Below are 27173 nucleotides of genomic sequence, written 5' to 3' on the forward strand. Positions count from 1 at the left end.
GCCGCGCTTAGAATGAGAGGCACCAGTACCTTCCAGCTAGCGCCTAGAGAACTTGGCTACCTTCCAGCCGATGTCTGATAAATTGGCATTTCGTTATGGAAAGGTGTATCCTTGGCTTGGCATTTTGTTATGGAAATGTATATCCTTGACTTGACATTTTGTAATGGAAAGGTGTATCCTTGGCTTACCGTGCTTAAGGCAGGTGGAGCGGAACTTGTTTATCGTTATTGTCTCAGTATATTTGTGTATATTATGGGTTATGATGGTTATGGTTCTGAAAGGTCGAGTTGCCTTATTTGTTAAGTAGATAGTTGTTGGTTGCTTGTTGTTTTCCCTTTGTACTGAATGTATTTATGTAAAGACATGAATGAGCTAGAAATGGACGTAAGTACTATATTGAGATTGTGAATAATGTGAAGGACATCGGATACTTGTGAACATGTTTCAAAAAGGCAAATCAGGTGTACGTCCGGAAAGTGGGAGAAAACATAATAGACTTTGTGAAATTGTTTCTAGGAACTTGTTATTGTCATATGACTTTTGAGAAAAAAAGTAACATCATGAAAGAAAAGTAAAATGCTTATGTTGTTGAACGAAATGATTGATTTGGAGAAAAGTTCCTATATAAGTATATTTATGTATAAACCGTCACATTATGTATATGATATGATTTAAAGCATTCATGATCATAGCTATCTGTATGTTAATATTATTTAGGATCATATTGAGATCCCTACTAGATTTTATGTTTATCTCACGTTGCTAATCCTTTTTCAGGTGAATGTCAAGAAGGATTTCAAGATCGAGAATTTTCTTTATGTGTTGGCCACGAGACCTTTTATTTGTAGGCGGAAGGCCATTGATGTAAAAGGGTTAAACCCTTTCTTTTAATTTAAAAGATGTAAGCCTACGGTCAATTTATTTATTTTTATCTCATGTTGCATTCATTTCATATTCGAATGAGAGAACCTTTAATAATAGTACTCATTATTGTATTGAATTTTTACGCATGATCTCTGAAATTGTATTATAATGAAGGATTTGGTAATGATATCTGTTGTTATAAAAAGTGGGGCATGACAAAAAAAATATGACCGTTTATTTATAATTGTTGTTCTTTACTTTCTTTTTCTTTCTCATTTTTGTTTTTTTTTTCTTTAGGGAAAAAAGAGCATAACTTATTTTTTTCATTTCCACGACACCATCGCCACCGTTCACCTACCCACAATCCAACGGTTGAGATCAAACATCTGGAAGCATTCCCTATATGCATTCCAAGACAACATCTCCTTTCTCTCTTGCATCCAAACCAGTCGGCTGTTGAGAGATTCTCTCTCTCTCTCTCTCTCTCCCTGTGTGTGTGTGTGGTGTTCTATCTTCATCCACAGCAAAGGCAACCCTGTAACCCCCTTTCTCTCCATCTTCATCACCCAAAACCCCTTTATCTATATCTTCATTTTGATCATCACCACTACCACGAGAGGCGATCACCAAAACGAGTCCTTCATTTCTCTCTTTCTTGTTCTCTCTCTCTTTCTCTCTCTCTCTCTCTGTGATTTCCATCACCACCACCAGTGCCCATCACCCATCGTCGATCGCAAAGTTCGATGGAACAAACCCTAGAGGTTGATAGAGGTTGAGATGAAGAACAAGTTCATCAATCATGCTGAAACCCATGTATTTATCTTCTAAATTCGTTTTAGAAATTTGTGAAACTAGTTTTTGAATGATCATTCTGAAATTGCAGATATATTTCTGTTTGGGAATCTTGTTTTTTCCCCCCTTAATTCTAGGGAACTTTGCAAAAATAAATGAATGGTGAACATTCTGTGATAAAGGAATTCTGTTTTTTCACAAAAATGGTGAACTTTGCAAGAAAAAAAAAATCAAAGAATTTTGGGATGTTTTCTTGGTGTATGCATTCTATTTTCTCAACTGATTTGGAGCAAAAAGTTTGTTGATCTTTCATGATGTGACATGTTTGGCACCTACTCTTCTTCCTGTTAAATTTGACAACAGAAATGGCATTTGTTATATTTGACAAGAAGAATAGCAGGCTATTGGAGACTCTTTTTTTTTGTCACTCTTGCCAAAGTATAGCTTTGGTAGCTCCTTTGGAGATGCTCTAATGAATGGGTTTGTTTCCACTGTGTATATATATATATGGATAATATGGTCATTTTAGAGGAACTTGTCCTTATGGACATAGTATTTTGGCGCATAGATCTTTGGCCAAAAGAAATTAAAATTTGAATTTATGGCCTGAGCACCCTATTATATATATATATATATATATATATTTTTTTTGTCCCTTTCTATTATGCACTTATTCTCTACAGCTACAAGGAGTCTTTCTCTTTACTTTTTCTTCACATTGGAAAATTTTCAAATTAGAAGTATGAAAGGTTGACATTATAACTGTAGCAAAAGTGGTTTCACAAAACATCAACGTTGTGTTTGAATTTTTAATATAAAGAAAGATGCAAAAGTAGTTTAAAAAAACATCAACGTTGTGTGTGAATTTCTAATTTAAAGAAAGATTTATAGAGAGAAGAAATGGCAACAGAGGAGTGAATAACGTAGAAGTTTAATTTCACTTCATAAATTTGTCCTCAAATTCATAATTCAGAGACAATCTAAGATAATTTGACCACCTACCCAAAAAAAAGAAGATAATTTGACCCAATAAACCTACCACAAATGTTGTACAATGACAAATACTTACTAGTCATTCCTATATTTGAAGACTAAAGAAATTTCCAACAGAAATGTTATATACTGTTGAAAATTTCCAGCCTTAGAAATTTCACCAAAAAAAGATTAAAAAAAAGAAAAGAAAAAGAAGGTAAAGTCACAATGGCCCACCCTGAATGAAGCTACATTTCCAAGTCTTTGAAATTTGATCATTTAGGTAGGGAACTATAAGTTCTGAACATTTACTTCCAACTTCTAGAAATGAGAAAATATCATTTTGCCTCCCAAACTATCACGCGTTTTTCAATTTGACTCCCATATTTCGATTTATTTCAATTCAGTACCTGGACTTTCAACAAATTGATCAATTTAACCCCTGCTGTCACATTCCGTCTACAATTGGATGGAATGTGCTGACGTGGCACCAAAGTTCATTTGGAATTTCATTTTATCCCTCGAACTATACCTTAAAAATCAATTTGCCCACCCAATATAAAAAAAATTAAATTTAAATATTTAATAAGTAATTTTTTTTATCTCAGTAATGAAAAAAATTAAATTTTAAATAATATATACTTTGCAAAAAAATAATAAAAAATACAAAAATTCTCATTTTGAATTATTTTGAGACTATGAAGTATGGATAATTCGACAAACATTTTATAACGATCCCGGTTGTCCCTCTACTGTTCTGTTGTATTTCGGACTCGGTTCCGTGAAGTTGGTAGTGGTATCCATCGTGTTGTTGTCCTTTAATTCCACTTGATTGAATTTTAGGATGTTTTGAGCAGAGTTGTTACAAGTTGGTTAGGCCTTGGTTTCAATTCCTTGTTGCCCAGTTTTTAGGCGGTTCGCTCGAGCCGGTCTTCTTGCGCTCGAGCGGGGATTGCACACCTCCAGTTTTTGTGTTCCTGCAAAACTTCTGCAGATGTGATTTTTACGCTCGAGCGGGTTTGTTTACGCTCGAGCGGGTTTGGTGGCGCTCGAGCGGGTAGTACTTTCTGGGTACAAGTTCTGGGAGGTGGAAATCTACGCTCGAGCGGACTGGTTTTCGCGCTCGAGGAAGTGCTTTATTCTTGTGTCTTGGCGCTCGAGCTGGCCTTATTGCGCTCGAGCGTGTCCAGATTTTTGTTCTTGGCGCTCGAGCGTTGTGTTCTCCGCTCGAGCGGGTCATACGTATATGAGTTATCCGCTGGGTGATTTTAAATCACTTTTCACTTTCCTTTCTCTCTTATACTTTATCTAAAACCCATTTTGAGAGCCTCTCTCTCTAAAACCTTGACTTCTCTCTAGGTATTGATCTAGTAGGGGTGATTTCCTCACCTTCGGCCTTTGTAAAAGTTGTGTTGATTGTCGAGGGCTACCATGTGATCCGAGAAATTCGTAGCTTGGAGCATTTTCATCTTCTTCACCTTCTTGGTTGGGAGTCATTCTTTGAGGTAGGGATAACCTACTCCTCACTATGGGCTTTGTCTTTAAATTTTAGTATTTTGAGATGTTGGGGTTAGTTTGGTAATTTTGTGAAAGTTTGGGGCTTTGTGTAAATTTACCAAAGGTTGGGGTTTTAACTATATAAAACCTAGATGCATGTTTGGCATGGGAAAGTGAAATTAATGTTAAAATATTAATGAAAATGGAACCTAAGGGTTGTAATGTTAATTATGGAAAACGTCCTAATTACATTGGTTAATTAATTTGCATAATTAATTATGAGAATTGAGGAATTGATTTGGAAAGATATGGGATCAAAGGGTGTAGTTGGATTATTTATCACTCACCTAGTTGGAATGTTGATTATATATCCATTGTTGCATTTATTTTCCGTATAGAAATAACTGCTTTGGGCTATCAGTGAAGGATAGTCTTGATTGTTGTAGACAATGCATGATGATTAGGCAAACTGAAACTAATCACTGGAATGTGTCATCGAGGATGACGGTTGAAAGAATACATTAAATTTATGTATTGTGTGATGATGTGTATAATTATTGTTTATATGCATTGTGTCGTGTTGGAGGAGATAGGGGATGTACTCCACAGTTTAGGGGAAGATAGGGGATGGACCTCTAAACCGGATGTTGTTGGGAGAAGATAGGGGATGAACTCCATAGATAGAGCTCATATGCTTATCTAGTAATGTGTTGACAGAGCTCATATGCTTGCCTTTGGAAGTGTGATAGTGCTCTTATGCATATCTATGGAAGTGATGATATAGCTTGCATGCTTATCTGTTGATGTGTTGATATAGCTAGTACGCTTGTCAAATATGAATTGGGAAGAGGTTAATATGAATTATTATTTCATATGAGTTGTTTGGCCAGGTTCTGAGCCATGGCTATAAATTGAGAACTTAAAGAGAATTGGAAAATGGATTGTAACATAGACTTGTATGTCATGAAACTGTAAAGTGTGATAAGGGAAAGTATCTGTGTTGGCCATCTATCAACTGCTAATCTTTTAGTCACTGTTCATATTTGGTCTAGTGTATTTCTACTGGGCTGTGGCTCACCCTATATGGGAATATCATTTTCAGGTACAGGTAGCATGCCACCTCCAAGGACGTAGCTTGGGAGGCTAGAGGCGGGCAGACTTTTGTTATTTAGTTTCTTTGATGTATTACATGTATTTACAAGCCAAGGGCATAATGTGTAAATGAGTTAGCACTCTTTTGTTGTAACCAAGTGTTAACTTGGAAAGCTGTAAGCCCTTAGGGCATTTGCTTTTGTCGTTAACATGTAATACTTTTGGTATTGGAACTCTGATGAATAGAAGAAAGAGGAGCTTTTGTATATAAATGTATGTCTGTATTTATAGCGATCCCGGGTTTACCCTTGTTGAACAGTGATCCGGACATGTGTCCGTGGATGTTGGTAGTTGTTTATTATCTTGTTTGCATCCTCTTTACTTCATATTTGAGTTATAGGATGTGTTGGGCAGGTTTGTTTCAGGTTGGCTGTGTTTGGGAGCCTAGTGTTGCTGCCCAGATTTTTGGACCTTCGCTCGAGCGAGGAGTTTGTCACTCGAGCGAGAGTTGAGTTCGTGTCTGGTGGGTCGAGCCAGAGTGGCTTCGCTCGAGCGAGCGCTTGCACCTGGTTCTGGACCTGAGAGTTGCATTTCTTGGCTCGAGCGAGCTTTTCTTGGCTCGAGCGGTCTGGTTTGTTCTTCGCTCGAGCGAGAGGTCTGTCGCTCGAGCGTGCTTCCGGTTGCAGACCTGAGGGTTTGAGTTGTTGGCTCGAGCGAGCATTCCTTCGCTCGAGCGCACTTCTGAGTTTTTGGCTCGAGCGAGAACTTCTTGGCTCGAGCGAGTGTTTTCTGTGTCTGGTCGCTCGAGCGACAAAGGCTTCGCTTGAGCGAGAGTGTTTTATATCAGCGGACAGTAGCCTTTTTGAACAGCACTTTTTCACTTTATTTTTCTTTCAAACCCTTGATCCGAGACACTCTCTCTCTAAACTTACACTCTCTCTAAGATTTGATCTCCCTAGGGTGTGAATCTAGCCTAGGGCCTTTGTTAAAAAGATAGAGGGCGTTGAGAGCTTCGTTTTAATCTGAAAAAGTTTGGATTTGGAGCACGTTGATCTTCGAGTCTTCATCTCCTTTTTGGCTTAAACTTCGAGGTAGGGATATCCTACTCCTCTCTATGGGTTTTGTCTTTAAATTTTAGTAATTTGAGATGTTGGGGTTGGTTTGGTAATTTTGTGAAAGTTTGGGACTTTTGTGTGATTTTACAAAAGTTGGGGTTTTACTCATAATAAACCTAGATGCATGTTTGGCATAGAGAAATGGAATAGATGTTGAATCATTGATGAAAATGGGACCTAAGGGTTGAAATGGTAATTATGGATAATGACCTAATTACATTGTTTGATTAATTGGGATAATTAATTGTGAGAAATGAGGAAATGAAATGTTGATTGAATATCCATTGTGCATTTATTTTCTGTTTAGAAATAACTGCTTTGGGCTATCGGTGGAGGATAGTCGTGATTGTTGTAGACAATGCATGATGATTAGGCAAACGGAAACTAATCAATGGAATGTATCATGAAATTTGACGGTTGATAGAATACATTAATTGTATGTATTGAGATTGTATATAGAACCAATGTGTTTGTATACGTTATGTGTAGAGGAGGAGATGGGGGATGTACTCCGCGGTTTAGGGGAAGATAGGGGATGTACCTCTAAACCGGATAGTGTTGGGAGAAGATAGGGGATGAACTCCGTAGATACAGCTCATATGCTTGTCTAGAGAAGTGAAGATAGAGCTTATATGCTTATCTTTGTGAAGTGTGGATATAGCTTACATGCTTATCTGTGGATGTTGTTGTTATACATATCTGTTGTAGAATGTGGATATAGCTTATATGCTTATCTGTGGATATTGTTGTTATACATATCTGTTGAGAATGTGGGTAGTGCTTATATGCCTATCCGTTGAAAAAGGGAAAATGAAAGGTAACTTGGACTCATAAGTCGTGTGACATAAATATGTGATTTATGTGAATGTGTCAGTGTTGACCATCTATCAATTGCTAATCTTTTAGTCATTGTTCATGGTTGGTTTAGTATATTTCTACTGGGCTGTGGCTCACCCTATATGGGAATATCATTTTCAGGTACAGGTAGCATGCCACCTCCAAGGACATAGCTTGGGAGGCTAGAGGCGGGCACACTTTTGTTGTTTTACTTTTATTGTATTACATGTAATTTCAAGCCAAGGGCTTAATGTGTAATGAGGTAGTACTCTTTTGTTGTAACCAAGTGTTAACTTGGAAAGCTGTAAGCCCATAGGGCATTTGCTTTTGTTGTTAACATATAATACTTATGTAATGGAATTCTGATAAATGGAAGAATGTGAAACTTTTACATATCAATGCATGTCTTATTTGTTGGGTTTAATGTTATTATTTTGAGGGCGTTACAACTTGGTATCAGAGCGTACCGGGTTCGAATACTTTGGGTACGTGGGAAGTGATTAGGATCACAATGGGTTTGTCTCGCTTGATAGAGACTTAGATGCAGTATCATATGCTATGCGCTTAATTGATAACATGCTTATGTGACTATGTGGGTATGGGATTTAATTTCTAGGATGTTGATTGGATCCTTGGGTTTCTGTGAGTCTTGTTGGAAAAGCACTTGATCAATGCTATTTCTAACCGGAACTCTAGTAACGCCTCGGGACTATCATTATCCGGGAATGAAATTCGTAAGTGCTTATGTGTTTATGTGCTTACGTGGAGTGAATTACAGTTGTCCATGCATTAGGACGTGAGTGTTTAGTTTCAGCACATTTGTGAGTGTGCTAATGTTCTGTGTTACCTTTATTAGGATGTCAGGACGAGGAAGAGGTGCTAGGCGTGGTAGACCTGCAAGGCAGGAAGTACCGTTACCGGGTGAGATCCCGGCAGTGCAGGAGGGAGTTGGCCAGGCCAATGTGGCCGAGCCAGCAGGTCAGCAGGCCATGGGTGCCTTGGCCAGAGAGATAGCAGGAGCTTTGGGTATTCTTAGAGCAGGGAATCAGGCAGCTGAGGCAGGGCCTTCTTTCTTGAAGAGGGAGTTTTTCCGGTCTAATCCGGATGAGTTTATCGGGGATCCGAAGGAGCCACTGAAGGCTGATGAGTGGCTAGAACAAATGAGTAAGACGTTCGAGATGCTTGGCATCGAGGACGGAGCACTGAAAGTGACCTTGGCATCCTTCCAACTGAAGGGAGATGCGGGTCAATGGTGGAAGTACGAGAAGGCTCGTGTTGGTGGTACTTGGGAGGCGTTTATAAATGCTTTTCAGGAGAGGTTTTTGTCTGCAGCAGCTAGGGAGAAGCTGAGGGATCAGTTTAACCGGCTTAATCAGCAGGGCTTGTCAGTGGCCGAGTTTGAGGCTACCTTTACTAGTCTGTCCAGGTTTGCACCTGAACTGGTGGCGTCTGAGGAACGCCGTTGCTATGAGTTTGAGTGGAAGTTGAGGCGGGGCCTCAAGTTGAGGGTTGGTGGGTCTTACATCCGGGAGTACAGACACCTAGTGGACGCTGCAGCTCATATGGAGCTCATGATGCAGGAGGAGGATGAGGGACAGAGGGGCTCCAAGAGGAGCCAGGATGGTCAGGGTGATGACAGGAGGCAGAGGGGTTCTAACCCTCAGCAGTCGCAGGGTGGTGTTGCTAGATCGACCTTCCCAGTGCCAAGTGCAGGCTCTGGGAGAGGTGGTCAGGGGGATTTCACTTGTTACAAGTGTGGCCAGCTGGGTCACAAGGTTTCAGTTTGCCCGCAGAAGGGTGGGGGTCAGAGAGCTGCTTCTTCTTCAGCTAGACCGCAGAGTCAGAGTTTGGGCAGGGGGCAGCCCTTGTCTTGTTATCAGTGTGGACAGCCTGGGCACCTGAAGAGGTTTTGCCCGCAGTTGAGTGCCACTTCGGGAGCGTCTGGTTCTAGGCAGACGCAGGGTTTTCAGCCAGCTCAGTCTGTGCAGGCCTCGAGGGCCAATCCGGGAGCTTCGTCATCCCAGTCTGTGCAGCAGTCTTTTGCTTCGAGGGGTGAGCAGGTAGACCAGGGGCCTACGGGGCGCGTGTATGCTGTTACTGCGCAGGATTTAGTACCGGCTCCATCAGTAGTGAGAGGTACTTTTCTGTTTTGCAACTCGGTTGCTAGTGTGTTGATAGACACGTGTGCATCTCATTCTTTTGTATCTGCTGCATTTGCATCTGTTTTGGAATTGGAGTTAGCACAGTTAGCATCTCCTATTTGTGTGGTATCGCCTTTGGGTGGTGAGTTGATCCTGAAACAGGGTGTTAGAGGATGTGATATAGAGGTCGCCGACTATAGGCTTCCTTTTCCGTTTGTTGTCATGCCCATGAAGGGTTTTGATGTTATTTTGGGTATGGACTGGCTATCGTCATACCGGGCTATTATCGATTGCTACCGCCAGAGGGTCACGTTATGTACCTTGAGCGGGGAGTGGTTCCATTTCTTGGGAGACCGGGTTGGTAGTGTTTTTCCACCGGGGTATGATTCGCGAGGGCGAAGTGAGCTTAGTGGTCTACTTGCTAGCTTTGAGAGTGGTGAGTGTGTTGAGACCCACATTGTATTGCCGAGGGTGGTGTGTGAGTATTCGGATGTCTTTCCCGAAGATCTTGTTAGTTTGCCACCTCACCGAGAGATAGAGTTCTCTATTGATTTAGTGCCCGGCACGGCGCCGATTTCTATGGCACCTTACCGTTTTGCTCCAGCAGAGTTGGTTGAGTTGAAAGTTCAGCTCCAGGAATTGCTCGATAAGGGCTTTGTTCGCCCTAGTGTTTCGCCGTGGGGAGCACCGGCCCTTTTTGTTAAAAAGAAAGATGGTGCTTTGAGATTGTGTATTGACTACCGGAAATTGAATCGAGCTACGGTTAAGAATAAGTACCCTATGCCTCGTATAGATGATTTGTTTGACCAGTTGAAGGGTTCCCGTTGTTTCTCTAAGATAGACTTGAGATCGGGTTACCACCAGTTGAGGGTCAGGGAAGAGGATATTCCGAAGACGGCATTCCGTACGCGGTATGGCCATTATGAGTTTCTGGTGATGCTATTCGGGCTTACCAATGCACCGGCAGTCTTTATGGACTTGATGAACCGGATCTTCCGGGAATTCTTGGATCGGTTTGTAGTCGTTTTTGTGGACGACATCCTTATCTATTCGCCTTCTGAGGAGGAGCACGAGGCACACTTGAGAGTAGTGCTTGAGTTACTTAGAGCCCATAGGTTGTATGCCAAGTTTGGGAAGTGTGAGTTCTGGCTGAGGGAAGTCAAATTCTTAGGCCACGTGGTATCCGGGGAAGGGGTGTCTGTTGATACATCCAAGGTTGAGGCAGTGCAAGATTGGGCACAGCCTAAGAGTGTGTTTGAGATCCGCAGTTTTCTGGGATTAGCTGGGTATTACCGTCGGTTTGTGAAAGATTTCTCCAGGTTAGCGTCACCGTTGACTAGACTGACTCGGAAAGGAGTCAAGTTTGTGTGGAGTGAGACTTGTGAAAAGTCGTTCCAAGAGCTGAAAGTTAGATTGACCACCGCTCCGGTGTTGATTATTCCGGAGAGAGGGTTGGGTTATGCGGTTTATTGTGATGCCTCACGAGAGGGTTTGGGTTGTGTGTTGATGCAGGAGGGGAAAGTGGTAGCTTATGGCTCACGTCAGTTGAAAATACACGAGAAGAATTACCCCACACACGACCTAGAGTTAGCAGCAGTGATCTTTGCCTTGAAAATCTGGAGGCACTACCTTTATGGTGAGAAGTTCGAGGTGTTCTCGGACCACAAGAGTTTGAAGTATCTGTTTACACAGAAAGACTTGAATCTGAGGCAGAGGAGATGGATGGAGTTCATTGAGGATTATGATTTTGAGTTGCATTATCATCCGGGAAAGGCCAATGTTGTGGCCGATGCCCTTAGTAGGAAATCCATTAGTGATGTAGCTTGTATAGCCATCCGGGAGTGGGAGATGTTGGGAGCACTTGGGGAGTTTGATTTGCTACTGGGCGAATCTGTTGAGGCTGCGGCCTTGTTTTCTGTTGTTGCACAGCCTACACTTGTGACCAAAGTGTTAGAGGCACAAAGAGGTGACCTTGAGGTAGAATCCCTCCGAGAGAAGATCTTCAGTGGGAAAGTTGAGAAGGGTTTGACGGTGTATCCCGACCTGAGTGTGAGATACCGAGACCGTTTGTTTGTACCGGAGTCTTGCCGAGAGGAGGTACTCCGAGAGTTTCATCATTCGCGCCTTGCGGTGCATCCGGGAGGTACTAAGATGTATCAGGATTTGGGTCGCCAGTTTTGGTGGCAGGGTATGAAGAGAGATGTGGCTGTTTTCGTATCGAAGTGCCTTACTTGCCAGCAAGTGAAGGCCGAGCATCAGAGGCCAGCGGGTTTGTTGCAACCCTTGCCTATTGCCGAGTGGAAGTGGGAGCATGTCACTATGGACTTCGTTGTAGGTCTTCCGAGGACTCCGCGGGGTAGTGATGCTATTTGGGTGGTTGTAGACCGGTTGACTAAGTCAGCGCACTTTATTCCTATGCGCGTGAGAGATTCGGTGGATCATCTTGCCGATTTGTATATTCGGGACGTAGTGAGATTGCACGGGGTCCCAGTGACGATCGTCTCAGATAGAGATCCTCATTTTACTGCTAGGTTGTGGCAGAGTTTGCAGAGTGCCTTGGGCACTAAGTTGACCTTTAGTACGGCTTATCATCCTCAGACTGACGGGCAGTCTGAGCGTACTATCCAGATCCTCGAGGATATGCTTCGGGGTTGTGTCCTGGACTTCAGTGGGACGTGGGAGAGGCACTTACCCTTGGTAGAATTTGCCTACAACAACAGTTTTCAGTCTAGCATCGGTATGGCACCGTTTGAGGCCTTGTATGGCCGACCGTGTAGGTCTCCAGTTTGTTGGGCCGAGGTGGGTGACACACCTTTGTTGGGTCCGGAGTTGGTTAGGGAGACGACGGAGAAAGTTGAGCTTATCCGTAGGAGGCTTGTTACAGCCCAGAGTCGGCAGAAATCTTATGCTGACCGTAGGAGAAGGCGTTTGGCGTTTGAGGTAGGTGACCATGTCTTTCTGAAGATATCACCTAGGCGAGGTTTGATGAGGTTTGGGAAGAGTGGGAAGTTATCCCCTCGGTTTATTGGTCCTTTTGAGATCCTTGAGAGGATTGGCGAGGTTGCTTATCGGTTAGCCTTACCGCCGCAGTTGTCCGGAGTGCATGACGTGTTTCATGTGAGTATGCTTCGGAAGTATGAGCCAGATCCATCACATGTGTTGGATTGGACCGAGTTAGAGGTAGATGAGGATGCCTCGTATGAGGAGAGACCGGTTCGGGTCTTGGATAGGCGGGATCAGGTCCTACGTGGCAAGACCATTCCTTTGGTGAAAGTCTTGTGGAAACATCACGGAGTGGAGGAAGCCACTTGGGAACGTGAGTTGGAAGTCCGTGAGAAATATCCGGACTTGTTTGTTGATATGTAATCTTGTATTTAAATTTTGAACTATTGTTGAACTTAAGAGCTTTTATATATGTCTTAAGTTGTGAAACATTGAAAATGTTTTGGTTTATTGGAAGGATGTTTTGGAACTTGCCTCATATGGAAGTTGAATGTGACACTATATGTGTTGAATGTATTGTTGAAATTGGAAAGATAATGCGTAATGTTAATGCATGTTGAAAGTACATATGTTGTTTACATATTGTGAAATGCCTCTTGTTAAAGGGAGGGGGTGACCGGTAATGGGTCGAATTGTTAAATGTTAAAGTGTAACAATGTTTAAAATGGAGGAAAACCTGTTTTGAAAACTTGTGCTTAATTTCGGGGACGAAATTCTTTAAGGGGGGGAGGTTATAGCGATCCCGGGTTTACCCTTGTTGAACAATGATCCGGACATGTGTCCGTGGATGTTGGTAGTTGTTTATTATCTTGTTTGCACCCTTTTTACTTCATATTTGAGTTATAGGATGTGTTGGGCAGGTTTGTTTCAGGTTGGCTGTGTTTGGGAGCCTAGTGTTGCTGCCCAGATTTTTGGACCTTCGCTCGAGCGAGGAGTTTGTCGCTCGAGCGAGAGTTGAGTTCGTGTCTGGTGGGTCGAGCCAGAGTGGCTTCGCTCGAGCGAGCGCTTGCACCTGGTTCTGGACCTGAGAGTTGCATTTCTTGGCTCGAGCGAGCTTTTCTTGGCTCGAGCGGTCTGGTTTGTTCTTCGCTCGAGCGAGAGGTCTATCGCTCGAGCGTGCTTCCGGTTGCAGACCTGAGGGTTTGAGTTATTGGCTCGAGCGAGCATTCCTTCGCTCGAGCGCACTTATGAGTTTTTGGCTCGAGCGAGAACTTCTTGGCTCGAGCGAGTGTTTTCTGTGTCTGGTCGTGTGACGCCCCGATTCTACACTATTGGTTGCAGACAAAGGAGAGTCACTAATGAGTCCTATGGTCAATAGCCAAGTAAGATCCCAGATCGCCGGAGGAGTCAAAATAGCCTCCCTTCTAAGTCCAGCTTTCTTAGGTAGCGCACTACCCTTTTGACAGATCTTAAAAGGTATTGACATAAGGTCTCATAAGCAACGATAAGGTTAATACATATATAGAACATAGTAGCCACAAATATCTTTTATTACAAAGTTTGTTCCATTACATTACATCCCCAAAAGAAAACTTAAATCCTCATATGAGTCTTTACAAAACATCCAAAAAGAACTTCTAATTTTTCTAGGATAACCAAAAGTCTTCAAAAGTTTCCGGCTCGTCGTTTTCCGCTGTGAGTTCCGCTTCGTCACCTGGCATGATACACCGTGAGCTTTGAATGCCCAGTAAACACACACACACACCCTACCCCTTTTTCCCAGTCCAATACACAGTCACAACTATAACATCAAGTAATAAAGCATGATACTCCAATAAACAAATAAATACATTAAGAGTTGAGTCAGAAGTTAGTAACTAGAAATCCCCCAAAGAGATTTCGTCCTCCCGACCACAAGAATCGGACGCGGATTATTCGGTATGCCCCCTCTTTTGCTGCTTTGTTGCAGAACTAACCTCGGATGCCTACCAACGGTTATATACCGCGTAGCGCCAACCGCAGGGCCTCAAAAGAGACGGTAAAAATAGGGCCTTGCCCGAATCCCTCCTTACACCAAACCACCTAGGGTCCGAATACAACCGCTCCGTTCAAGGGTCCTGAAAACCACTTGCGCAAGACTTAAACTTTCAAATAGGAACGCATCCCAACAATCCATATATCACATATTCTCATCTTTTCATTACTCAAGTGCTCGAAAACCCAATACCCTCCCAATTAGGTTTCCCGTTGAATTAAGTGTTTTAAGTCAAGGTTAGTCCAACTAAACAATAAAATGAAATTCACATAAGCATGCTTCCTCAAGAAGATAAATAACATGACATACCCATACAACATTCTGCCAAGATATGATAATAGGCCATTAAACATTTTCATGAATACAAGGGTAATAAACATCCAAACATAACAAATTTCCAGATTTAACATCACATGAAGGTTAATATGGAAGAACTACTTAGGTTCATCCACCAGACTCGGTTTTCCTATGGTTCGTAGAGAATTTGATCTAGTTCCTAGAACATTTTTCGGAAATGGGATTGCTTTTCCCGATTTTAAGTTATTTAGAAAATAGTCCAGCATTGTTCCAAAATCTGTCCAGAATCTGCCCAGATCTGTCGACTGTTACGAAAACTTGAGTTTCTTGCAAACCGCTCAATGTTTTTCTATGAAACCAATTTTAGTTGAAAGATAACTCCTTAAGGAAGGTTTTGACATAAAATAGAGGTTCAGAATAGTTTTTTACATTTTTCTGGAATTTTTGAAAGTTGACTGAAAAAAAACAGGTTTTAAGGTGGAATGCCCAAAACGAGAAAATTTATAAAAGGGGGGTTCCACCATGGAAAAGTTTCATTTCTTTTGTGAGGAAAACATGCTAACTATCCCATGTTTAACTCAGAAAATTTGTTTGAAAGAGTACCCTTGAAAAGTTGAGAGATTTGTTCAAAAAGAAGATGGCTTGTACCAAAATGAGGAAAATACAAGAGAGATGGAAACAATACTCAAATCTTGGTATTTTTAACATGAGAACATGATAATAACAGATCTGAAACATCACTTAAAATCTTTAAAAAGAACATGCATTAGAAAAGAAAATGAAGAGAAGGTTGTGTTGGTGGCTTACCTACTAAGCTTTGCACAAGAAACTCTCTTCTTCTTCCCTCTCCTCCTCTAGACTTCTCTTCCTTGCTCTCCTCCCTCTCTCTAACCAAAATGTGTGTGTGAGTGAGTGTGTTGTGTGTATTTGCAAGCTAGGGGGTGTGTTGGTATTTATAGGCAAACTTTTGAGGCAAAAAGTCCTAAAAGCCCCTTAGTTGGAAATGGATGGGAAGGTTAGGATTTGTTTAAAATTTTAAAGGAATGGAAGGGATTTGGGAGGCTTGGTCAATGATTTAGGCAACATTAGTTAGAAAGGAACTAGTTTTGGAATTAACAACCTAGGTCTAGGGTAGGTTTGGGTTTCCTAGAATATCATGATGATATATATATTGAAAATTGGCTCTTCTCTTTTCCCTAGGATGATGGGGTTATTTTTTTTTATTAATTTTAGGTACAAGGGCACATCCCTCAAGGTGTATACATATATATATTGCAAGATTGATGGTATACCAAGGTACAAGGTACAAGTACTATTTTGGGGTAAATTTAGAATTTAAATAAAGAAGTGAGGGCTTGGAATTAAACTCATGTATTGGAACCTTACTTATGTAGAATTAAATTAAATTAGGTTAGGGAACTTAATCCGGCTAGTGTAATTGAAATAATTTAAGAAACTAAGGGGTTTTAAGGAGATAATTCAAATACATTTTTCCAGGGCTTCACATTAAATGTAATGAAATGAGGAGGATTAGAACCTTAATGATGTATTTAATTATGACCTAATTAGGTCTAGGACTAATGTAAATATCTTAGAAGTACACACAAAAATATAGCAAATCTTTATAGGTACCAAAATCATTATTGCTCCAAGATTTCAAGAGATTTTAAAGTACAATGATTATAGTCTAGGGGGGGTATGATGGCTAGCCATGTGATGGTGAATTGATGGACATGTTATATATATATATATATATAGTACAAATCTTGGAAATTGCAAAATACATTATTAAAAAAAGATTTTTGGGTATAAGTGCATATATATATATATATAAATATAATAGTACTTGTTTGGGGTCAATTTGTGATTTAATAAAAATGTGAGGGCTTGGGTTCAATCAAAGTATCTATTTCCAGTGTAAAATAATTCAGTTTGTATTATCTTGCTTTGAATTTAAAGGTAAATAACCGAACGATGACTGTAAAAATTGAAAGTTAAGGTTTAGAGCGATTAATCTAAAATTTGAGAGTTAAGTAATTAATATTAGAGTGTTAGAATTGATTTCTAAGCTTCCAGGATCGATTAGGGTTTGTATGGATTCGCCCGTGGTGCGGTTTCAGTCCCAGGGCTTAATTTGCGATTAATCGACTAACTAAGGGCTTTATTATAATAATTCAAAATTTAGGGACCTAATAAGGTTTAAAAAAAAAAAGTCAGGGGCCTCACAGGTCGCTCGAGCGACAAAGGCATCGCTCGAGCGACAAAGGCATCGCTCGAGCGAGAGTGTTTTATATCAGCGGACAGTAGCGTTTTTGAACAGCACTTTTTCACTTTATTTTTCTTTCAAACCCTTGATCCGAGACACTCTCTCTCTAAACTTACACTCTCTCTAAGATTTGATCTCCCTAGGGTGTGAATCTAGCCTAGGGCCTTTGTTAAAAAGATAGAGGGCGTTGAGAGCTTCGTTTTAATCTGAAAAAGTTTGGATTTGGAGCACGTTGATCTTCGAGTCTTCATCTCCTTTTTGGCTTAAACTTCGAGGTAGGGATATCCTACTCCTCTCTATGGGTTTTGTCTTTAAATTTTAGTAATTTGAGATGTTGGGGTTGGTTTGGTAATTTTGTGAAAGTTTGGGGCTTTTGTGTGATTTTACAAAAGTTGGGGTTTTACTCATAATAAACCTAGATGCATGTTTGGCATAGAGAAATGGAATAGATGTTGAATCATTGATGAAAATGGGACCTAAGGGTTGAAATGGTAATTATGGATAATGACCTAATTACATTGTTTGATTAATTGGGATAATTAATTGTGAGAAATGAGGAAATGAAATGTTGATTGAATATCCATTGTGCATTTATTTTCTGTTTAGAAATAACTGCTTTGGGCTATCGGTGGAGGATAGTCGTGATTGTTGTAGACAATGCATGATGATTAGGCAAACGGAAACTAATCAATGGAATGTATCATGAAATTTGACGGTTGATAGAATACATTAATTGTATGTATTGAGATTGTATATAGAACCAATGTGTTTGTATACGTTATGTGTAGAGGAGGAGATGGGGGATGTACTCCGCGGTTTAGGGGAAGATAGGGGATGTACCTCTAAACCGGATAGTGTTGGGAGAAGATAGGGGATGAACTCCGTAGATACAGCTCATATGCTTGTCTAGAGAAGTGAAGATAGAGCTTATATGCTTATCTTTGTGAAGTGTGGATATAGCTTATATGCTTATCTGTGGATGTTGTTGTTATACATATCTGTTGTAGAATGTGGATATAGCTTATATGCTTATCTGTGGATATTGTTGTTATACATATCTGTTGAGAATGTGGGTAGTGCTTATATGCCTATCCGTTGAAAAAGGGAAAATGAAAGGTAACTTGGACTCATAAGTCGTGTGACATAAATATGTGATTTATGTGAATGTGTCAGTGTTGACCATCTATCAATTGCTAATCTTTTAGTCATTGTTCATGGTTGGTTTAGTATATTTCTACTGGGCTGTGGCTCACCCTATATGGGAATATCATTTTCAGGTACAGGTAGCATGCCACCTCCAAGGACATAGCTTGGGAGGCTAGAGGCGGGCACACTTTTGTTGTTTTACTTTTATTGTATTACATGTAATTTCAAGCTAAGGGCTTAATGTGTAATGAGGTAGTACTCTTTTGTTGTAACCAAGTGCTAACTTGGAAAGCTGTAAGCCCATAGGGCATTTGCTTTTGTTGTTAACATGTAATACTTATGTAATGGAATTCTGATAAATGGAAGAATGTGAAACTTTTACATATCAATGCATGTCTTATTTGTTGGGTTTAATGTTATTATTTTGAGGGCGTTACAGTATTGATGGGTTAATGTTATTATTTTGAGGGCGTTACACATGTTGTACCCGTACCGGGTACTTACCGACATATGATATTTCTGCATACGTACCGAGTACACAAAAATATGTACTCAAATTTTTCTTTCTTAATTTTTGGCCTACCCAGACATATCTAATATATATCCAAGCCGTGCCGTACCTTAGTTAAAAATAATATTTTTCTTCTACTGCAAAGATAAAATTCTTTTTACTAAACTTCTTTTTCATTTTTAGTTTTGTGCTTAGGATGGTTTTAAAATTAAGTTATGGTTTATAAGTTATTTAATATAATAATATTTAATTTTATCTTATACCTATGTTTTTGGCATTAAATGTCCATTGTATGTTGGATTTAACAAATTAAACCATTTAATCAATTTTTGTATTATTTCAAATTAAAAATAAATATTTTTTTTACAAACGTATTAAATCATACCTGTACTCGTACCCTCCTTTTTAAAGATTTTACCATGTCGATGTACTTATATCCTACCAATACCAGTATTCATGCCCATACTTGTGCTTCATAGGTCTCAAATTATCTCGAGTTGATTCTAAAGAAACTTATTGAGCTGAAAATTTCTTGACTACTCTATGTGTGTACGCACACGCAATTGTAACTAGTTTATTACCCAAATTAATTTCAATAGAATTGATTGACTAATAGTAATTTCAAAATTGAGTGAGAAATTTTTTTCAAAATTCAGTAAGTAACCGGTACGGGTACGACATGTTTGCCGAAGTATCCATACTTCATAGTCTCAAGATAATTCTAAATGAAGACTTTTATATTTTTTTAATTATTTTTTTGCATAGTATCTATTATTTAAAATTTAATTTTTTCATTATTGAGATAAAAAATATTTATTAATATTTAAACTTAATTTTTTTATATTTGGGGGGCAAATTGATTTTTAAGGTATAGTTTGGGGGGTAAAATGACTCTAAATGAACTTTGGTGCCATATCAGCACATTCTGTCCAATTGTAGACAGAATGTGACGGCAGGAGTTAAATTGATCAATTTGTTGAAAGTTCAGGTACAAAAGTGAAATAAATCGAAGTATGGGGGTCAAATTGAAAAATGCTTGATAGTTTATGGATCGAAATGATATTTCCTCTCTAGAAATATAAGAAAAACTTTGCATACGAAGGCATGTTTGATTAGGTGAATTATAACATAAGATTAAAAGCATTAGTATGAGTTTCACATTCTAGTGTTTGATTGCAATTTTTTGTTATCTAAATTATATTTTAATAGACTGCCTATTTAACGAAAATTGGCAAACGTTTTTAAACTTACAATTAATAATGCAAATTGAGCATATAATTGAGATTATATATTCTCATATTCATTGCAAAATAAACATGTACAAGAGAAAAAATTATTTATTCCATTAACCTAACTAAATAACTAATTCTACATTAAACTCGTGAATTGTTAATATTTTCACTATTAATCGCGCTAATGAAACAGATAAAAAGGTACAAAAGAGTTTAAGTCAGATTGACTGAATTTGCATTTGAACCATAGATATATACAATTGTATTAAATTATGTAAAGATTGACTACTGCATTTACCATAGAACAAGTGCCAACAATTTTTTATCCATTTTTTTTTTCAGTTATTTATTTATTTATTTTAGTGAATTTTAAAAAAAAATTAATTAATAAACTAAAGACCAAAAAAAAAAAAAAAAAGAAATACAAAAATTGGACCAAATTTTAAAAAATATCACTAAAAAAAGTTTTAAAAAAAAAAGAAAACAAATTTGGTTCATTTTTGTCTTTTGAACTTTTTCAAAATTTAGATCATTTATATTTGTAAGTTGTCTAGGTGTTTTTTTTTTCCAATAAAAAAAAGGTAAAACTAGTTTTTTTGCTTTAAAAAACTAATTTTATATTTTTTTAATTGAACAAATATTGCTTGTAATTTATCTATGCCTTGAATTTCAATTATCTATGATTGCCACATATCAGCAGCATATTTAGGTTTCTTAACTTAAGTCCTCTTTGTACTTTTATTTGTTATAGGGTTATATTATATCAAAATCCCTTCAACTATCAGTAAACATTAATATATCTTTTTTATCTATGAATTTGTATTTTTGGGTTTTTTTTAATTTATTTTTTTATTTATAAGTCATGCTGTGGTAACTTGTTTGTTATGAGATCATGTGGAATTTCTTGTATACTCAGAAGTCTTATTTAAATAGAAATATATTTCATGGGATCCTATTACATGTAAATCAATTTTAGTAGTGGACTATTGTACCCCTAATTTATTTCCATTTTTCATGTTACGTGGTGTGCCCATACATGTGTTAAGATTTGTGGCTATCACACTTCAATACAAATAAAGTCCAATGTTCTGCTTGCACAATGTGTCCATATGGGTGTAACATTGGGTAAACATCTAGTCACCGATACCTGTGTTAAGATTTGTGACTGTCACATTTCAGTACGAATACAATCCAATGTTCTGTTTGCACAATGTCTCCATAAGGGTATGTCATTGGGTACATTGTTATGAACCTACCGTAGTTGACATCACGTACCAACCACATCACATCCGTGTATAATGTAGCCACACATTTACATTGGGCTAGTTCACATGGGACTCAAAATGTAACGCCCCAACCCTTCACATGTCATCGTTATTGTCCGCTTTGGGCCATGCTCGTACAGATTTGTTCTTCCCAATGGATCACCCATCCCAGAACTACTCCAGCCTAAGCACGTTTAACTAAGGAGTTTTGCTAGGGATTTCACCACTCAGGAAAAGGCCTCGATGTTATATAAAGGTCTAGGTTTTTACTTTTATAATCTAGGAACTCCCCCTCTATTCCTGATGTGGGACACCGGGACCTTACAATCCACCCCCTTAGGGCTGCACGTCCTCATGCACTAGCCTACCAACTCGCAAGCCCGCCCACATGCACCGAGAGACGCTAGGGGCCCACTCTTGGTACTCCGAAGAGTCGGCTTTGATACCATTTATAATGCCCCGACCCTTCATATGTCATTAATATTGTCTACTTTGAGCCATACCCGTTTGTTCTTCCCAGTAGGTCACCTATTCTAGAACTACTCCAGCTTAAGCACGCTTAACTGGGGTGTTCTACTAGTGATTTCATCACCAAGGAAAAGGCCTCGATGCTATATAAGGGTCTAAGGTTTTACTTTCATAGTCCAAGAACTCCCCCTCCATTTCCGATGTGGGACATTGGGACCTTACACAAAATTGGTCCACAATCTGAGTATTACGTTGTTTCGTTGTCCAATTGCCATCGTCCGTGTAAATGGCACGTATAAACATCTATTTGCCGATACAAGCGTTAAAATGTTTGGCCTATCACATTTCAATACTAGAGGATTCCAAAATTTGGCTTACACAATATGTCCATACGTTTACATTGGGTTCATTATTATGAACCCACCTTAGTTGACATCACGCAACGATCATGTCACACCTTTATTCAATGTGATCACACGTTTACATTGGCCTATTTAGTATGAAATCACAAAATTGGTCGGCGATCCGAGTGCTAAATTATTTTGTTTCCCAATTGGCATCGTCCATTTGGTTGTCACATAAAACATTGGAATCACCTATTTGTTGCTACGGGTGTTAAAATGTCTGGCTGTCACATTCCAACAATAGATGCTTCCAATGTTTAACTTGCACAATGTGTCTACTTGGATGTGACATTAGGTTCATTGTTATGAGCCCACCTTAATTCGCATCACATAACGACCATGTCACACCCGTATACAATGTAATCACACATTTACATTGGGCTAATTCATATGGAACCGAAAATTGGTTGACGATCTAAGTGCTACATTGTTTTGTTGTCCAATTGGCTGCGACTGTATAGATGTCACATGTACATTACAAACATCTACTCAAATTATAAACATCCACTTCAATTGTTCGAATTTCAATTTTATCAATTGTTCAAATAAGAATTTTATTCAATAAAATATTCAAACAAATAATTTTGTTTGGAAGTTAATATTATTTTTGGACAATTGATATCGAAATAATGCAAACATGCATACTAAGATAAAGTTGGGTGTGCTAATAGAATTATCATTTAGGTTGTTACTTAAATGCTCATCAAATGTTAGAAAATTTAGAGTTTATGTTTTTTGTTAAATGACATTTTGGCCCTTACCTTGAATTTCTTTTTTGTTTGTTGATATGTATGTAATGATAGCCACCAATGAATATGCAAGAAAGGACTTGGACAAGAAAATGTTGATCACAGAAAGGAGTGTTATCTCCAACATCCTTACACACATGATTGTGAAGAAAAATGGGACAAAGTTTAGAAGCAGTACAGTCGTAGCTCAAAAGAGAAAATTGGGTGAGAAATCAAGGGACAAACAGGAACCCATTTTTTCAATGAGAGTTTCAAACACAATTCTTGCTTAGTTTGTAGTTAAAGTGCTTGGATTGGGGTTCATCAATGCCGGGTAATTTCCTAGAAATTACTTTTACTATTTTTATTTTTATTTTTTTGTGTGATCTAAATAGATATAGCAGTGTTTAGACTTTACCAGTACCTACTCTCTCTCTCTCTCTCTCTCTCACACACACACACACACACACACACAACTCCAACTTGCAAAATCTGCTCAATTAAATGTGAAGGTATAGTGGAGACTGGTCAAGGATTGGAGTGATTTCAAAGGAGACTGAAGATTTGTTAAAGCTTGCAGCATTTTGTTGTAGTCTCTTTGTGCCTCTTTCTCATATTTTCTTCCTTTAAGAAACAGGAGACTTGAAATTTCGAATATTATTGTACCATTTTCTAGGCAACCAACATTTTTGCTTAAAAAAAATAAAATAAAATAAAATAAAATTTGAGGTGGTTTGCTTTTTCTATTTTTCCTTGTGCTTTCACTCAGCAAGAGCCATGACATGCCCTATAAAAAAAAGAAAGAAAAATACTTTGGAATTCTAATTCTTGAGTTCTTACTGTGATGTGATATTTTGATCTTGATTTGTTTGTTTGTTTGTTTTTTTTTTCTTGTCATGTCATTAGTGCTCCATTAAAATATCAAAATTGGTACTCTAAATCATTGCTGATTAAAAAAGGGTAATATTTTTGTTAGTTTGCATCAAAATGCAGCCTTTTACCATTAGACAAAAAAATGCAACTTATGCTCCCTCGTTGGAGATACCTTTGTATTGTTTTGTCTCTTGTTTTTATTAGCAAAATAGAAGAGTTTTATCGCATAATGTGGAAATAGAACCAATAATTAGAGTTGGGATTATTTACGCCATGACCTCCTAAATTATTGAAAAAAATCATTTTGACTTCCTAAGTTATTAAAGCGTGTAAATAAATTCTCTAAACTATTGTGCGGTATCACTTTGTCCTTAAATTATAAAACGTACAAATACACCCCTAAACTATTGGCGTCCCTTTCATTAGGAGCCTAATTTGTATAGTTTTTATAGACTATGGGCGTGTTTTAATCTGATCCGTTTTGTTAGGGGTCCAGTTTGTACGGTTTTTATAATTTAAGAGTTCTATTTATATGCTTTTATAATTTATGGGACAAGGTAACATTTCACAATAATTTAGGGATCCATTTGTACACTTTTATAATTTAAAGATCAAAATGATATATATATATATATTTAATAATTTAAAGGGTCTCCATATAAATAACCCTTACAGCTACAGATTATATTAGAATCACTAGTGGACAAGTTAAGAGGTATATATTACAATCACAAGTGTAAGTGGGTATTAGTTGGGAAAATTCAATAATACATGTTGAGTTATGATTTTTGTAATTTATTATTATTATTTGTTCAAGTGTTAGTTGACTATAACTAATTGTAATGTAAATTATAATTTGATTATAATCCGTCGTTGTTTTATTTTAGTTACGTCTGAAGAGGTATTTGATTATGTCTCACTTAGTCTTTGGTAATAACCCTTAGTTATGTTGTAAAGTTGGTCATACTACAACAAATAAGAGTTTTAAAAACCAAATTTTTATTCCAAAAAATAAAATTTTTGTTGCAAAAAAATTTTAAGGACCAATTTGTGTTGTCATGAAAATAATCGCTAAAAGGTCAATTTGAAAATAATAATAATAATAATAATAAAAGTTTTAGCAATAAAATTTTAAAATTGTCACTCATGGATGCATTTTTAGGGACAATCATTTTTTTAGATATACTTTTGGTCCCAAAAAGGTAAGAATTTATCACTAGATGTCCAATTTTGTCTCTAAAAATAAAATAATGCTATTTTTGACCCAAAAAAAAAATAATTAAAACTTTTGTTTTTAAAAGCTTCATTTGTTGTAGTGTTATAACTTATTATAATTATTATTTTGGTTATGATCGAAAAAGTCTTAATCGTATCATAAGTGATATTTGATCATGATCCATTATATTATTTTAATTTTGAGTATAAAAGTGATTTAGTTATAATATTTATGATATAGATGACATAACTTACACATGATATATGCTCCAAAAAAAAAAAAAATGTGTGTTGTAAAGCAACCTAATATTATTATTTTATTTCGACACACCAAATTAATGTAATTTATTTTTCTTTCTAAAGTTGAGCATCGACGGGAAGTAGAGTCACCAAGTCAAACCTATTAGGCTCCTCATTATTGATCATTTTAATTTTGTTGTAATTTCATGTAAAATTTTATAAATATTTCTTTTTTTTACTCATTTTGATTGGCGTTACAGTGTAACGGATTGTATACTTTGAGACTTGCAATAGAACAATTAAAATATTGAGATTTAAAATGTAACGTAATGTATGCTTTTGAGAACCATCAGTGTAATTACTCTTTAAAAAAAAGTTACAATGTATCTCAATACATTGATGTAGTTTGAATCAACAATTATAGCATAGATAACTACAAATAAACTCCCGAAGAAGGAGAGAGATATCCCAAATGATTACAAGGGTAATACGACCCTCATGTAGGTGGAAAGAGTCAAACTCTTAACCTCTTAGTATAGTTTAAGAGCTCTAGCCAATGGAATAATTCTGTTAAATGCTAACAGAAGGACAAATGTTGCCAAGTTTTAAGGAAGATGGGTAGCTGCTATATTGTTGTGCAGCTAACTGGGCTCAATTTGGACTTTATTTTGATAATCTGAATCGTTCAATTTTTAGACATACTGAGTAGAATATACTTGAAAAAAATTAAATTAATCGGATATTGGTAGCCCTTTCATCTAAGTACATTTGTATTCTGTTTTATACAGAAAATCACATTAACCATTCATTTTTTTAAAATACAAATGTAATTAAATGAAAAAGTTATCAATATCTGATCAATTTGTTTTTTTTACAGATATATTCTATTTGATATACTTTAAAAAGTGAATGATTCAGATTATCGAAATAAGACCTATAATGGACCCCATTGACCGCACAACAGTGACCCCGTGCATAAAGCACAACAATTACCCCCAATTCAAATTTAAACACCATGCCTAAATGATTCAGATTATCGAAATACAATCCATAATTGACCCCCATTGACCGCACAACAGTGACCCCATGCATAAAGCACAACAATTACCCCAAATTCAAATTTAAACACCATGGCTAGTTAAATTCTGTTTTGTTTTCTTTCCAATCTAGTAAATTGTGTATATATATATATTAGTTTTATTTTTATGCACTTTGTTTGTATATATGAATGTAATGAACTAGCAAGTAATTTGTTCTCCCTTTCTCTAAATCAGACTGCAATGCAAGCAAGTAGTTTGTTCTATCCTTATATTTTTTATAAGCCAAAGTGTAAGCAAGTAATTTATTCTCTTCTTTTTGGTCCTTTCATATTGATATACTTTGGTTCTACCTATAGAAACTAATTGACCTATAACTAGTCAGTCCGGTCATGACAGTTAAACACCTGGCCGACTCATGTCATAGACCATTCAAACAATGGCTTTAGTCCTCATATTGGATGAGTCTCCAAAATTTTCTCCGTCCAAAAGCTTAATAATTGAAAAAAAAAATGCCATTTTTAAAAGACCCTACAAAAAAAAAAAAAAAAAAATACTTCACTTACCCAAAAGACTGAAAGACTCCATTTGGTTTGATTTGATTTTAAAATCAATTTTGAAAGCTATATTTTAAAAAAAAAAATTTAAAATTTATTTAGTTGTATATTTTAAAAACTAGCGAGTGACATACACAATGTGTGTGCAATTCAAATTAGTAAGAATAAAAAAATTAATAATGAAATTAATGTTAATATGTACTTAGCTTAAGTGGTATAAGTTCTCTTATCTTAAATTCATGATCATGGGTTCAAATCCTGCCCACCTCTTTGTTCAATGCCACGTGACATGAGGAGAAATAGGCTTCACTACACCAACTATTTATATAAAACACTGCCACATTGCATGAGGATCTTTGCGTAATTTTTTATAAATAAAAAACACTGTTTATGTAAAACACTGTCACGGGGCATGCAAAGAGTAATGTTTCACTTATAAATAAAAAACACTATTTATATAAAACATTTCCACGTGACATGCAGAGAGTAATGTTTCACTGCACTAATTGAGACCTTCAGTTAATAACAGTATAGATAGAAGATAGTTTTGTAATTTGGCATGATTTGTAATTTTTTTTTTTTTTTTTTTTTTTTTTTTTTTTTTTTGTAGATGAATGGATGAGCGCGAGAGAAAACGTGATTGATT

At 37.5% G+C, this 27173-nt stretch overlaps 1 long non-coding RNA gene across 1 annotated transcript; it reads left to right on the forward strand.

The window, feature by feature from the left end:
• Positions 1-1161: 1161 nt before the first annotated feature.
• On the forward strand, positions 1162-23028 carry LOC145814392 (uncharacterized). The gene is made up of 2 exons (XR_014357680.1): positions 1162-1677; positions 22681-23028. It is a non-coding gene; the product is annotated as an uncharacterized LOC145814392 (long non-coding RNA).
• Positions 23029-27173: the final 4145 nt, after the last annotated feature.

The sequence above is a fragment of the Camellia sinensis genome, unplaced genomic scaffold (assembly GCF_055761805.1).
Source record: "Camellia sinensis isolate YWXY unplaced genomic scaffold, ASM5576180v1 Unanchor10, whole genome shotgun sequence".
NCBI lineage: Eukaryota > Viridiplantae > Streptophyta > Magnoliopsida > Ericales > Theaceae > Camellia > Camellia sinensis.